Source organism: Mirounga leonina, unplaced genomic scaffold (assembly GCF_011800145.1).
Source record: "Mirounga leonina isolate KUSES-001 unplaced genomic scaffold, KU_Mleo_1.0 Mir_129, whole genome shotgun sequence".
Taxonomy (NCBI): Eukaryota; Metazoa; Chordata; class Mammalia; order Carnivora; family Phocidae; genus Mirounga; species Mirounga leonina.
This window is the reverse complement of record NW_023270323.1, coordinates 7,455,211-7,468,944: the sequence shown is the minus strand read 5'-3', so window position 1 is coordinate 7,468,944 and position 13,734 is coordinate 7,455,211. Positions and strand designations below refer to the sequence as shown.

The 13,734-nt window shown below is 35.0% G+C and overlaps 1 protein-coding gene and 1 pseudogene across 2 annotated transcripts in view; both read left to right on the top strand.

Annotated features, from left to right (window-relative positions):
- The window catches only part of CCSER1 (coiled-coil serine rich protein 1), a 1,210,854-nt gene that overhangs the window by 443,946 nt on the left and 753,174 nt on the right, over window positions 1–13,734 (top strand). The window lies entirely within an intron of this gene.
- LOC118010709 lies at window positions 10,568–13,016 on the top strand (annotated as a pseudogene).

The following is a 13,734-nucleotide window of genomic DNA, read 5'->3' as shown; positions in this document are numbered from 1 at the left end:
ATAATCAAAATGACCTTGCTATTATGTGATAGATGTCACCTAGTATTAAAACCTAATTTTATACACACACATACGCATACACGTATATATTTTCATGGAGTTGTTTTTTTTTCCCTGGATTTCTTCTCTGTATTCACAAATTCTGACGGTAACTCATACTTATTTTCTCTCCACTGATACAGAAGTAGGGACAGTGTAAAGACATAAAACATTGATGAAGCTAAGTACCCTTAAGTTTTGTGCACTAGAGCTCATATGAGATGTGATCTATCCTGTGTACTTTAGGAGAGTCAAAGCAATTTATCACTACTTTAGCACTCAGTTCAACTTAAGAAGAATTACCTGTTGAATGTAATTGTACTACTGAACAAGTTGATGCTGTTTATCTGACTGGAGAATGGTGTCCAGCTACCTAACAGATGCTCTGGGCATCATTCAAATTTTTAAAAATGCACACGATAGTCATTATATTAACATTAGCATATTTGCTCTACAGAGCTTTCTGGACTGATTTCACAGGAGGACATTTAGAGGAAGGTGTGATGCAGCAGATTCATTTTTCTACTTTTCCATGTTCCTATTTATATATTTATAAATACATATCAAATATATATATAGTACAGTACAATAAACTAATCTGAAAATAATTTAGCCATAGTGGAAGCATTCACAATTTCAGAAGAAGCAAAATGCAAATATAGAACAAATCTTTTTGATTTTTTTTTCTTTCTTTTTTTTTCCCCAGTGGAAGGCATCATAATATGATTGTATGTGAATTTTAAATTTGCCATTTCTTTAATGATCTAAGTAATGCTATAGGTTTAAACAGTTAGTTCTTCTGCTTTGAAAATTGTCTATATTCTCTTTTCTCCCTAGGGATCAGTTGATTCCAGTTTGCTGATGCTGAACTAAAGCAAATTATTGTCCTATCTCAGTGAGCTCAAAAGGCTGCTAGTTTGTGAATGTCTTTGTGGGTCTCATTAACTAGATTACTGTAAAAAATATGCTTTTTACAAAGCTGTATGATATATTAAATCATTCTTATACAGGTTAACCTTTCTTGGACACTCTATTGCACTTTCCCTTGGATCACTTGCCCAGGGAGAAGCTTCCATGTCATGAGGCAGATCTATGAGGACACCCACATGAGTGAGCTTGGTAAAGGATCTTTTATCTTAAGTCAGTCTGTACTGGAGAAGGCTACGGCCCTGGCTTACATCTTGATTACAACCTCAATAGACCTAAGCCACAACACCCAGAGGAGCAACACCCAGATTCCTGAGATGACAGATATTTGTTCCATTTAATTTTTTACACAGCTACAGATAACTAATACAGCATTCAATAAAGGTTTGCCACCAAATATGGGAGTGAAAACTTAAAAGCTGCAATTAAAAAAAGAAAAACTAGGGCATGTAAGGATTATCATTTTTAGACTGGGTCATTTAGAACAATATTTCAAAATAAGATATATATCAAAGAATGCTTTACCAAACAAAATCTTCAGTTTCTTAATATTACCCTCAGATATTAAGGGAAAACCTCAACGCAAGTTATATTCCTTATATTAACTATTATTTATGTGTTATCCTTTAGTGTGCTGGGTGGGTTACCATCCACTGTAGTAGCCACCGTCTTCCCTTTTTCTTTCTCTCATTCTCTCATCCTCTGCTGCCTCTCTCCAAATCTCTTTCACTGGTGCCCTCTCTTCTTTTCTCATACTCAATTGTTTCACTTTTTCTGTCTCACAAGCTTTTTCTTTTTCAAAGGTGTACACACTCAAAAAGCATAACCACATGCAAAGACAAGGAAATTGAATTTTTGACATAGTCAAATGAAATGTTTTGCTCAATAGTTTACTATAAGTCTGAATTAAACAAGTCATCTGAATGATAATGCAAATGAAATCTATCTCTGGAGTTAGGGAGATAGCCGTTTTGATGTTTTTCATCTGTTTCATAAGAAAAAAAATGCTAGAGGCAAGAGTTTGCTTTTTTTAAAATCCATTCAGAACCTTATGATTATCCTGCAAATACAGAAATTATTTTTTTTTGTGGGACTACTTTTTCTATCATAAATATAGCTATGAGATTTTTAATGCATTATTGGTTATTCAACCTTTTATATAGCTATAATTTTAACGTACTTATATGCTGCTAATATTTACATAAATTATCCTAATTCACCCCTGTTGTTTCTTATCTTTGCTCTGGCTGCTATAACTAAATACCACAGACTGCGTGGCTTAAACAACAGATCCTTATTTCTCACAGTTTGGAGGCTAGGAAGTCCAAGAGCAAGGTACCAGCAAATTTGGTTCCTTGTGAGGGTCTTTTCCTGGCTTGCAGACGGTCTCCTTTTCATTGTGATCTCACAGGGCAGATAGAGAGGGAGGAAGGGAAGGTGTAAGGGAGGGAGAGAGAGCGCTTGAGAGCGCACGAGGCAGGCAGTGTATGTGTGTGGGGTGTGTGTGTGTGTGTGTTGGTTTTTCTGCTTCTTCTTAGAAGGACACTAATGTCATTCTGAGGACCCCAGCCTCATGACCTCAGCTAACTCTAATTACCTCCCAATGGCTCCACCTCCAAATACCATCACATTTGTGGTTAGGACTTCAACATATGAATTTGGAGGGAATACAACCATTCGGACCATAACATTCTTACCTTTAAGATAAAATCTCTTCATTATAATTAATGTATGAGCTATTCATTTCAAATGATATTTGTTTATCAAATATGTCTAAGGCTATTAGTTTGATTTATTAAATTTGTAATCCAAATGTGTTTTATTTTTTTAAAAGATTTTATTTATTTATTTGAGAGAGAGGGCGCGTGCAAGAGAGAGCGGGGGGGGGGGGGGGGGGCGAGGGGCAGAGGGAAAAGGAAAAGCAGGCTCCCTGCCGAGCAGGGAGTCTGATGTGGGGCTCCATCCCAGAACCCTGGGATCATGACTTGAGCCGAAGGCAGACGCTTAACTGACTGAGCCACCTAGGTGCCCTGTAATCCACATGTTTAAAGAATTAAAAAATATTTTTTATTATTTGTTACACATAATTGTTATTTTTCTTCCTAATGATTTGATAATCATCTATTTCCCTTCAAATAACATTGAGTGAACAAATTTTTATGCAGAAACGGGTGTTTTTAAATGAAAATATTTTTTATTAACTCATTTATACCATCATACACATATATAGTTGATTTGATAGAAATTAAAATGTATTATTTGTTCATCCTATTCTTTCTTTTCTTCCTAACTAGAGAGATGGTGTTAAAACCTTTTTACCAAATAAAATGATTATCTTTAGAAAATGTCAGGCAATAAGAAACAAAGAAGTAGAGAATAATTATTAACTCTTGTTTAAATGTTTGGTGGAATTCATCTGTGAATCCATCTGGTTCTGGACTTTTATCTTTTTGTAGTTTTTTGATGACCAGTTCGCTTCTATTACTAGTAATTGGTCTGTTTAGACTATTTCTTTTTAATTCAGTTTTGGAAGATTGTATGGTTTTAGGAATTTATTCCTTCTAGTTCTAGGTTGTCCAGTTTGTGCATATAATTTTTTTGTAGTATTCCCTTATAATCCTTTAATTTCTGTGGTATCAATTGTTACTTCTCTCTCGTTTCTGATTTTATTTGGGTGCTTTTCTTTTTGATCTCTCTCTTTTTTTTCTTTTCCTGATGAATCTGGCAAAGGGTTTATCAATTTTGTTTATCTTTTCAAAGAACCATCTCTTGGTATCATTGATTTTTTTCTATTGATTTTAGTTTCTATGTCATTTATTTCAGCTCTGATCTTTATTATTTCCTTCCTTCTACTCACCTTGGGCTTTGTTTGTTCCTCTTTTCTAGTTCCTTTAGGTTTAGGGTTAGATTGTTTATTTGAGCTTTTTCTTGTTTCTTGAGGTAAGCCTGTATCACTATATATTTTCCTCTTAGAACTGCTTTCTTTGTGTCCCAAAGATTTTGGATGGTTGTGTTTTCATTTTCATTTATCTCCATGTTTGTTTGTGTGTTTTTAATTTCTTCTTTGATTGCTTTGTTGACCCATCAATTGTTTTGCATCATGTTGTTTAGCCTCCACATATTTGTGCTTTTTCCTGTTTTTTTCTTGTAATTTATTTCTAGTTTCATACCATTGTGATTATTGTATCAATCTTGGTGGATTGATCCCTTTATCATTATGTAATGTCTTCCATTGTCTGCTATTATTTATCCAAAGAAACAAAAACGCTAATTTATAAAGATATATGCACCTCTCTGTTTATTGCAGCAGTGTCTACAATAGCCAAGATATGAAAGCAACTTAAGTAGCTATCAATAGACAAATGGATAAGGAAGAGGTGAAATATATATATATATGACCATATATATCCAATATATATTCCTATCCTATATATATATGGAATGTTATGCAGTCATAAAAAAGGATAAGATCTTGCCATTTGTGACAACATGGATGGACCTAGAGTGTATTACGCTAAGTGATGTAAGACAAACTGAGAAAGATAAATACCATATGATTTCACTCATATGTGTAATTAAAAAACAAACAAATAAACAAACAGACCTATAAATACAGAAAACAAACTAATGGTTACCAGAGGGGAGGGAGGTGGGCAGATAGGCAATATGGGTAAGCAGTCATGGGACACACAGCTTTCAAGTTACGGAATGAATAAGTCACTGGAATTAAAAACACAGCATAAGGACTGCAGTCAACGATACTGTAATAGTGTTGTAGGTGATGGATGGCAGCTACACTTGTGGTGAACACAGCATAATGTATAAACTTGTAGAATCACTATGTTGTACACCTGAAACTGATGTAACGTTGTGTGTCAACTATACCCCAAAAAACAAAAACAAAAAGAAACAAAGAAGTAGAACAGAATTGGCATTTTCGTAAAAGTTAGGCACTATTTTGAATGTGGAACTTCCAAATCTGCTGTGTTGGGCCATAATGGATGAGGTGCTTTAGTTAATTTGAAGGCTTTCAGTTTTGTGCCAATTTTACAGATCCTGATATTGGCATGGAATTTGAGTTTCACTTGGAACCTCAGCAGATAATACTTGTTTTTCTTTTTATACATAGCTTTGTGTGATGTATCTTCTGGTTTCTGTTTCTACATTGTTGTAAAATAAATTGGTGCCGTAGAGGGATTCTTAGGTGTCATTACCACTGGCAGTGGGCAGGAGCTAAAACATATAATCAGTATAAATTTTGCCTATAGGGACTCCCAAGTTTTGATCTTTGTCTAAATCCCAGGTGCAATGAGACTAAGACAAGAAATAACATATTTCTACTCATAAGTGGTAGTTAGTTCTATATTGTCTTTTCACTCAGAACATTTGGTCTCAAAGCAAAATTGTTAATAACATTTTTGTAAAAAAAAAAGGAAATGATCTTCAGAAAGTATATAACATACAAATAAAATACTAAATTATAAATACATTCCATTATTTCTTAGAGATTTTCCTAGCATTATTTTTCAAAGATACTGTTTTAGGGAGACAATGAGGATTATTATTAGAGTTTTGTTTTCAAATCAATATATTATTTATTAAAGTTCACAGTGGTTTCATAAAAATGTGAGAGTAAATATATAGCAGACTTCATATTAATTACTATTTGTTATTAAAATTAAGACCAGTTTTAATGGACAATGGGTGACTTACCAGATATATGTTTATTATTTATTGATGACTTTTATGTATGCTAAAAAGCAAAGTTTCTCACATAAAATGTCAAGTATAACTTACACTCACTATGGGAACAAAATGAAAATATTTCACTGTCTTTGGAAAATTGAAAAGGAAATATATATGTATATTTATATATAATATACACACACACACACACATATATATATTTTATGGCAGATCAATCAATCACCAGACTGCTTTTTTTACTTAAAAGTGTTTCTATGCTTAGGTTTAAGTTATTGTAGTTTTCAAACATTTGAGTTGTGGTGCAGCAGATAAAATGAAGCCTCAAATCATTCTCTAATCTCAAGAACATCCTGGCAGAATTACTGATACTTGTCTGTTAAAATTGATTTCCTCTTAAAGAAAAGTAGGCTTTTCGTATTGTGTTAAAAAATGATTTTATCTATCAAGTGTCTTTTCTTGTGAAGATCCTTTCCTTTTATGACCCAAAAAGAAAAATGTTCTTTTTCCTCCTGAGTTTTTATATCCACTCTACTCACTAATCGGTAATCTGTACTGCAGACAAAGTGGAATGTAATCCAAAAAGAGTAATCTTTTTTAAAATGCATACAGAATGGCCATCGTTTCTAATACTCGTGCTCTTAATTTGCAGCATATGTATTGTTTAATTTATGATGCTTTTTGATTTTAATAAAAAAGCAATAGATGACAGACGTGTATGCTGAATCCATGTCATAGAATAGGAAATCAGGGTACTTACACTGTAATTTTGAAAAGTACTGGTAAACCATAGGCAAGCAACTTTTTTTAGGACACTAAAAATACTTGTTGAGATTTAGATCTGAGGTGCGTGTGGTGTCTGTTACTGTTAGTGATGATGGTTAGGTTTGCTTGTTGTTGTTTTAACAAGACTACTCAGCAAAAGAAGGATACAGTTAAATGTCTTTCCACCTTATTCACAATGTTTTTAAAGTTAGACTTTATCTGACATAGATGATAATCTCTGTTGAATGGAAGAGCGATTTCTGATATTTTCTGCATTCGTTGCTAATTGATAGCTCATTGAACTATAATGTTTGTAATTAGAATATTTCCCGTAAAAACAAAATATGTTAGAGGAGGGGCCAGAAATTGCAGTTCTCTGCCTGAAATTACGATAACATCTTTTCTGTAATAGCAGAAGAGAAATTAGAATGTCTTGAGGATATAGCTCACATATTTGGAGGAATAATTCTAAATATTGGAAGAATGTACTCGTAAAAGTAAAGGTTAGTGTGGGTAGTCAGAAACCTCAGGATGCTCTCAGTATATGTAAAAAAACATAATAATGTTCATTTCTTCATCAGTGAAATGAGAATTGTGCTTCCTAAACACTACTTAACAAGGTATGATAAAATAAAATTGGTAAGTTATGAATGGTATGAGTGTCTTAGGAGTGAACTAGAGGTGCATAGAATTTCCTTTTTTTTCTAGTTAATTTTTGAGGTGTAACTTCTAATACTTATGTATGCTAAGATCTTAAATATGAAATGTTTATAAGGTTAATTTTGAACATAGGTAAAAATTATTAAGAACATTTAAAAAATATTTTTATAAGTCTGAACTTATAAAAGAACCCAGTCAGTTCCTATGGAATATGTTTATAATTTTTCATTTACCTCTATTCTGAAATATGTTTTATACTTGTATTTGCTTCTTTCAGATTGCGGCTTGATTTTTTTTATTTGCTCAAAGTCATAGGTGTTTTATTTCAAAAGAAACATCATTTGAAGGATTACTTTGTTAGAAGATCTGATTACTAACATTTTCTAATAACATATGAATCATAGAAAATTTGTATTGAGTTTTATTAGATGAACCTGAGATACTTAAGTCTTTTGCCATAATTATGAATCTTGCACCCTGTATGCCACAACAGTATTTTGAAGTACTATACTTTGCATTCTGCTTCACAAAAACAGTTGATCTGATAAATTCCTTTTTGCAAGATGCTGTCATGTCCGTCTTTTTAATACCCTCCTTGTTCATTATAAGTGCCATTAGCCATACTGCCTAATGAAAGGTACCTCATATCAAGTCTGATTACTGCTCTAATGTTTTCCAGGCATGCTTGGTGATGAGCCTGGCGTATGAAACAATTTCCTACAGTAATAAAACTAATTAAAGTAGGCAGTCATCCACATACCACTTTCTAATGAATTATAATAAGCTCATTAATCTCAACTACTCTTACTCCAAAAAATCCATTGATAGGACCTGTATGTAAGAGTAAAATTCTCAGCCTTAAATATGTACAGCTATTACAGAATCAAAGAGGACTTTGTGAATTTAAGTTTAAAAATTACAAATTGCTAATCAATGCTTTAAATGAAATGTATAGCTTCTGAACTCTGCCCAGATTACTTATTGGCAAGATCCCTTTCTATTTGAGTTCTTCTATAATTGATTTAACAAAGAAAAATGATTCATTTTATAATAATAACTCTTCAGCACCTTGAAGACTAGAATTGAATTAACCAACTCTGTATTTTTATTTAGAGATCATCTGAGAATGATGAATTGAGTACTTGAGATCAAGTGAAAAACACAGCCTGTTTGCTCTCCAAAGAAAGCTAGAGTATCTTCTCAAAATGTCAAAACATAATAATAATTATTTTTTGTTAACTCTTCTTTAAATTTGTGAGGTGCCCAATGAAACAACATTTATTATTCCATTCAGTTACAAATAGTTTTGCAATGTAGATTATTGTTCTGGAGATAATTTTACTGTCAAGGAGATAAGGTTGTTAAATGTAGCACATGGAGAAACAATTTTGGAACTACAAATGTAGTTCCTTAGTAAGAAAAAATATTTTTCAGGATGGTGGGGTTTATTCTATCTTCATTATAATTTGGTGTTTTAAAAATGTAGCAATTTCCGTTTTGAAGCTCATTACTACTATAACACACATGTGAACTTCTCCCTTAAGAAGTTAATTATAAATATGTACATCTTAAAATTGATACAGAATATTTGTAATGGGTTAACTGCAAATAGGCATATTTTAATGTATGGGTAACATTTAAGATTGTTATTTTCATTTATGAATTTTTACCTATTATTTCATAGTTTGGTTTTTGTTTTTTGGGGGTTTTTTTAGAGAAAATGAGGTTGGATATTCTGTGCAGAGTATTTCTTTTATAAAGTCTGACCTTTGTAGGTAGAGGTGTAGTGAAACTGTCCCTGAGTAAAATGTCTTCCAATCTGGGATCAGCTATAACTGTGGTGGCTAGTTGCCACTGTATGTGATGATGAGTTGGTTCTATGCTTGAACAGCAGTCAGGAGAAGGGCTTTTGGTACAGATTCCTCCATTATCTAGCTGCATGGTCTTGAGAAAGTAATTTACACAGTATCTAATTCAGTATATTCATGTGTAAGGTATGGGATTAGGCTAGAGAAGTGCATTCCGAAGTGTCAAAAGTGCCTCTGATAGTAAATGTGGTATTTCAAATAATTTTTTAGCAGATTTTATTTATTTATTTTAGAGAGAGAGAAAGCCCACGAGCAGGGGGAGGGAGAGAATCCCAAGCAGACCCCACACTGAGCGTGGAGATCCTGGGGCTCGATTTCACCACACTGAGATCAGGACCCGAGCTAAAACCAAGAATTGGTCACTCAACTGACTGAGCCACCCAGGTGCTCCTCAAGTAATTTTTTAATATAATAATTTAAAATATTGTATGAAGTGAAACAATTTCACTTTCTAATTTCAGTTCAATTCTCCTGAAATCAAGGAGATAGGTTTTCTGTTGTATGTCCTTAGTATTTTTCTAGCACTCATTTTTGACCGAACTGGTGGATCTCCTTATAGTTTCTAAGACCCAAGAGACATGCTGCTGAGCAGAAGAATGTGTCATGTCAGTCTTATTAAGAGAAGTGGATTACTTGAAAGTTATCTCAAAGATAATAGAAAATTAAATAATAATGTTAGGAAAATTTTCAGAGCTCCAGTTGACCTTGTTTTGAACAGAAACCCCTGTTTGAAAAAAACTTGCTCTGGTTAGTAGATCTAATTAGTAATACCTGTTAAGAGCTAACTGTACCTTGAATAAACTTTGGTGATATGCTTTCATGTTAATAGGAAACATGACTCATCATCATAACATCCAACATTTATGAAATGTTAATACTAATATTTATTGAGTGATTTGAAGTCAGGCAGTCTTTCTAAATGATTTACATATATTAACACATATTAGTCTTCATCACTCATTTTAATGTTTATAGCAACCATATAAATTAAGCAGCAATATTCTTCTCATTTTTCGTGTGAGGAAACTGAAGTACTCAGATATTAAGGAATTTCAGAAAGGTCAAAAACTGCCAGGTTGGTGAAAACATGGAGGTTTGGGAAGAGTGGCCTCTGTATGACTTCCCACCTACCTTGCCCTGTGCATCCTTCCGATCTGGCTCTTCCTGAATTATAGCCTTTTATAATGAATTGGTAGTCTAGTTTGCACAATTTTTCCTGTGCCCCTTGTTTGGTGAGAGTTGCAAAGATAGAGAGATGAATGAGGTTGATTCAGAACATGAGAAGACTGTGATGAATGATGCCTGGAGACTCTTTCATTTGGAAAAGCTATGGGGAATCCCTTCAGCAAATTTGGGACAGGTAACAAATATATTTTAGAAACTAAACCAAACCGGGGCGCCTGGGTGGCTCAGTCGTTAAGCGTCTGCCTTCGGCTCAGGTCATGATCTCAGGGTCCTGGGATCGAGCCCCACATCGGGCTCCCTGCTCGGCGGGAAGCCTGCTTCTCCCTCTCCCACTCCCCCTGCTTGTGTTCCCTCTCTCGCTGTGCCTCTCTCTGTCAAATAAATAAATAAAATCTTAAAAAAAAAAAAAAAAAAAAGAAACTAAACCAAACCAAGAAGACATTGATGTAAGGCAAGAGCTACTGAAATTCCACTCTACTTATTATTCACCTAACTTAATGGCTATTTGTGTGAATCTTTAGAAGACTTGACTAATCTGATGGTAAAGTAATTTTCTGAAGTTGAGAACAAAAATGTACCATTGCCAGAGTTTCCTAAACACCCTTTCCAAGAAGAACATCTTAAACAACTTTACAAAATAGTACCCATGAAGGATATTAGGAATCTTTATGTGACATTTCCCATACCTGACCTTCAGAAATACTACAAATCAAATCCTGGCCATTATCTTAGTCATCTCATTAGCCATGAAGGTCCTGGAAGTCTGTTATCAGATCTCAAAGGGCTGAGTAGATACTCTTGGTGGTGGGCAGAAGGAAAGAGCCTCCGGGTTTTATGTGGGTTTTTTTTTTTTTTTTTAATCATTAATGTAGACTTGACTAAGGTAGGATTATTGCATGTTGAAGATATAATTTTGCACATTTCAACACATTCAGACGTTATGTGCAGAAGGACCTTAAGAATGGGTTTTCCAAGAGTTCTAGGGCTTGAATGCTGTTGTGTTTGGTTTAAAGATAAAGAGAGGCCATGAGCTACACTTCTAAGATTGCAGGAATATTGTATTATTATTGCCTAGAAGTGCTCACAGCTGAATATTTACTGGAAGAATTTAGACCTGCCTTAATAGAGATGGTTCTGGATAAACTCAGACCAGAAAATATGTGGGTTGCAATAGCTTCCAAGTCTTGAAGGAAAAACCGATTGCACAGAAGAGTGGTATAGAACCCAGTACAAGCAAGAAGCTGTACCAGACAAAGTCATTAAGAAATGGCAAAATGCTGACCTGAATAGGAAATTTAAACTTCCAATGAAGAATGAATTTATTCCTACGAATTTTGAGATTTTTATCATTAGAAAAGGAAGCGGCACCATACCCTTCTCTTATTAAGGACACAGCTATGAGCAAATTCTGGCTCAAACAAGATGGTAAGTTTTTCTTGCCAGAGGCTTGTCTCAACTTCTTTTTCGGCCCATTTGCTTATGTGGACCCCTTGCACCATAACATGGCCTATTTGTACCTTGAGTTCCTCAAATCCCCACAGACTCTCTCAACAAATATGCATATGCAGCAGAACTAAGAGGCTTGAGCTATGACCTCCAAAATACCATCTGTGGGATGCATCTCTGAGTGAAAGGTTATGATGACAAGCAGCCAATTTTGCTAAAGAAAATTATTGAGAAAATGGCTACCTTTGAGATTAATGAAAAAAGATTTGAAATCATCAAAGAGGCATATATGTGCTTTAACAATTTCCAAGTTGAACAGCCTCACCAGCACACCATGTCCTACCTCCCCTTGCTGATGACTGAAGTGGCCTGGACTAAAGATGAATTAAAAGAAACTCTGGATGATGTCACCCTTAAGGCCTTCATACCTCAGCTCCTGCCATGGCTGCACACTAAAGCCCTTCTCCATGGAAACGTAACAAAGCAGGCTACACTAGGAATTATGCAGATGGTTGAACACATCGTTATTGAACATGCTCATATGAATCCTCTCCTTCCAAGTCAGCTGGTTCGGTATGGAGAAGTTTAGCTTCATATATTCAGAGGATGGTTTGTTTATCAGCAGAGGAATGAAGTTCACGATAACTGTGGTGTCGAGATATACCACCAGACAGACATGCAAAGCATCTCAGAGAATATGTTTCTAGAGCTCTTCTACAAGATCATCTCTGAGCCTTGCTTCTTCAACACCCTGTGCACCAAGGAGCAGCTGGGCTTATCATCTTCAGTGGGCCATGTCAAGCCAATGGCATGCAGGGCTTGTGATTCATCATCCAATCAGAAAAGCCACCTCACTACCTAGAATGGAAAGCAGAGTGGAAGCTTTCTTAATAGCCATGGAGAAGTCCATAGAGGACATAACAGAAGAGGCTTTTCAAAAACACATTCAAGCATTAGCAATTCATTGACTAGACAAACCAAAGAAACTATCTGCAGAGTGTGCTAAATATTGGGGTAAATCATCTTCCAGCAATACAATTTTGACAGAGATAATACAGAAGTAGCTTAAAGACATTTAAATTTTAATTTAAAGACACCTACTAAGGAAGACATCATCAAATTCTACAAGGAAATGTTGGCAGTAGATGCCCCAAGGAGACATAAGGTATCCGTCCATGTTCTTGCCAGGGAAATGGATTCTTATCCTGTGGTTGGAGAGTTCCCATGTCAAAATGATATAAATTTGTCACAAGCACCAGCCTTGGCACAACCTGAAGTGATTCAGAACATGACAGAGTTCAGGCATGGTTTGCAACTGTTTCCCTTGTGAAACCTCATACTAACTTCATGGCTGCAAAACTGAAGATTCCTCAAGGGTGGGAAAGTGCAAGTGGGTACATCCCTGAGTCTTCCAGGGGCTAGGAAAATAGCTTTGGCCACTTTAATAGTTTCTTGTTCACAATTAGAGAGACAAACAGGAAAGAAAAAAAAATTGTCACATGTCATATAGAAATACTAGAAGTCCAAAATAATTAAATGACAAAAAAAAAAAGGTCAGACACTTAGTAAATGACAGAGGTTTTTAATTTTGTACCTTACATATTTCTATTTCTTAATTTTCTTCCTCTTGCCACACCCAATAAACTTTAGTTAACTTAGTCCTCTCAGTTCTCAACTGGGAGTTTGTTTCTTTGAACACTATATTCCCTGTGACTGGCACATGGTAGGCACTTAAAAAGTATTTGTTGAAAAAAGTATGAATGGATTAATTAATAACTCTCTGCCATAATAGACAACTTAAAAAGTGTCTCTACACATAACCTGTTAGACTCGAAGACCTCACTCTTAGCACTTCCTTCCCCCTCCCTTACTGAGTTTTCTCCTGATTATTTGTCACTATTTCTGTTATTCATCTTGGGTAATTTGGAACCAGGACAGTTGCTCTGATACCAGAACGTATAGGTTCTGGGTGGCTCAGTTGGTTAAGCATCTGCCTTCGGCTCAGATCATGATCCAGGGGTCCTAGGATCGAACCCTGTGTCGGGCTTAAGCAGGGAGCCTGCTTCTCCCTCTCACTCTGCTGCTCCCCCTGCTTGTGCTCTCTCTCTCTCTCTGTCAAATAAAAAAAAAAAAAAAGAAT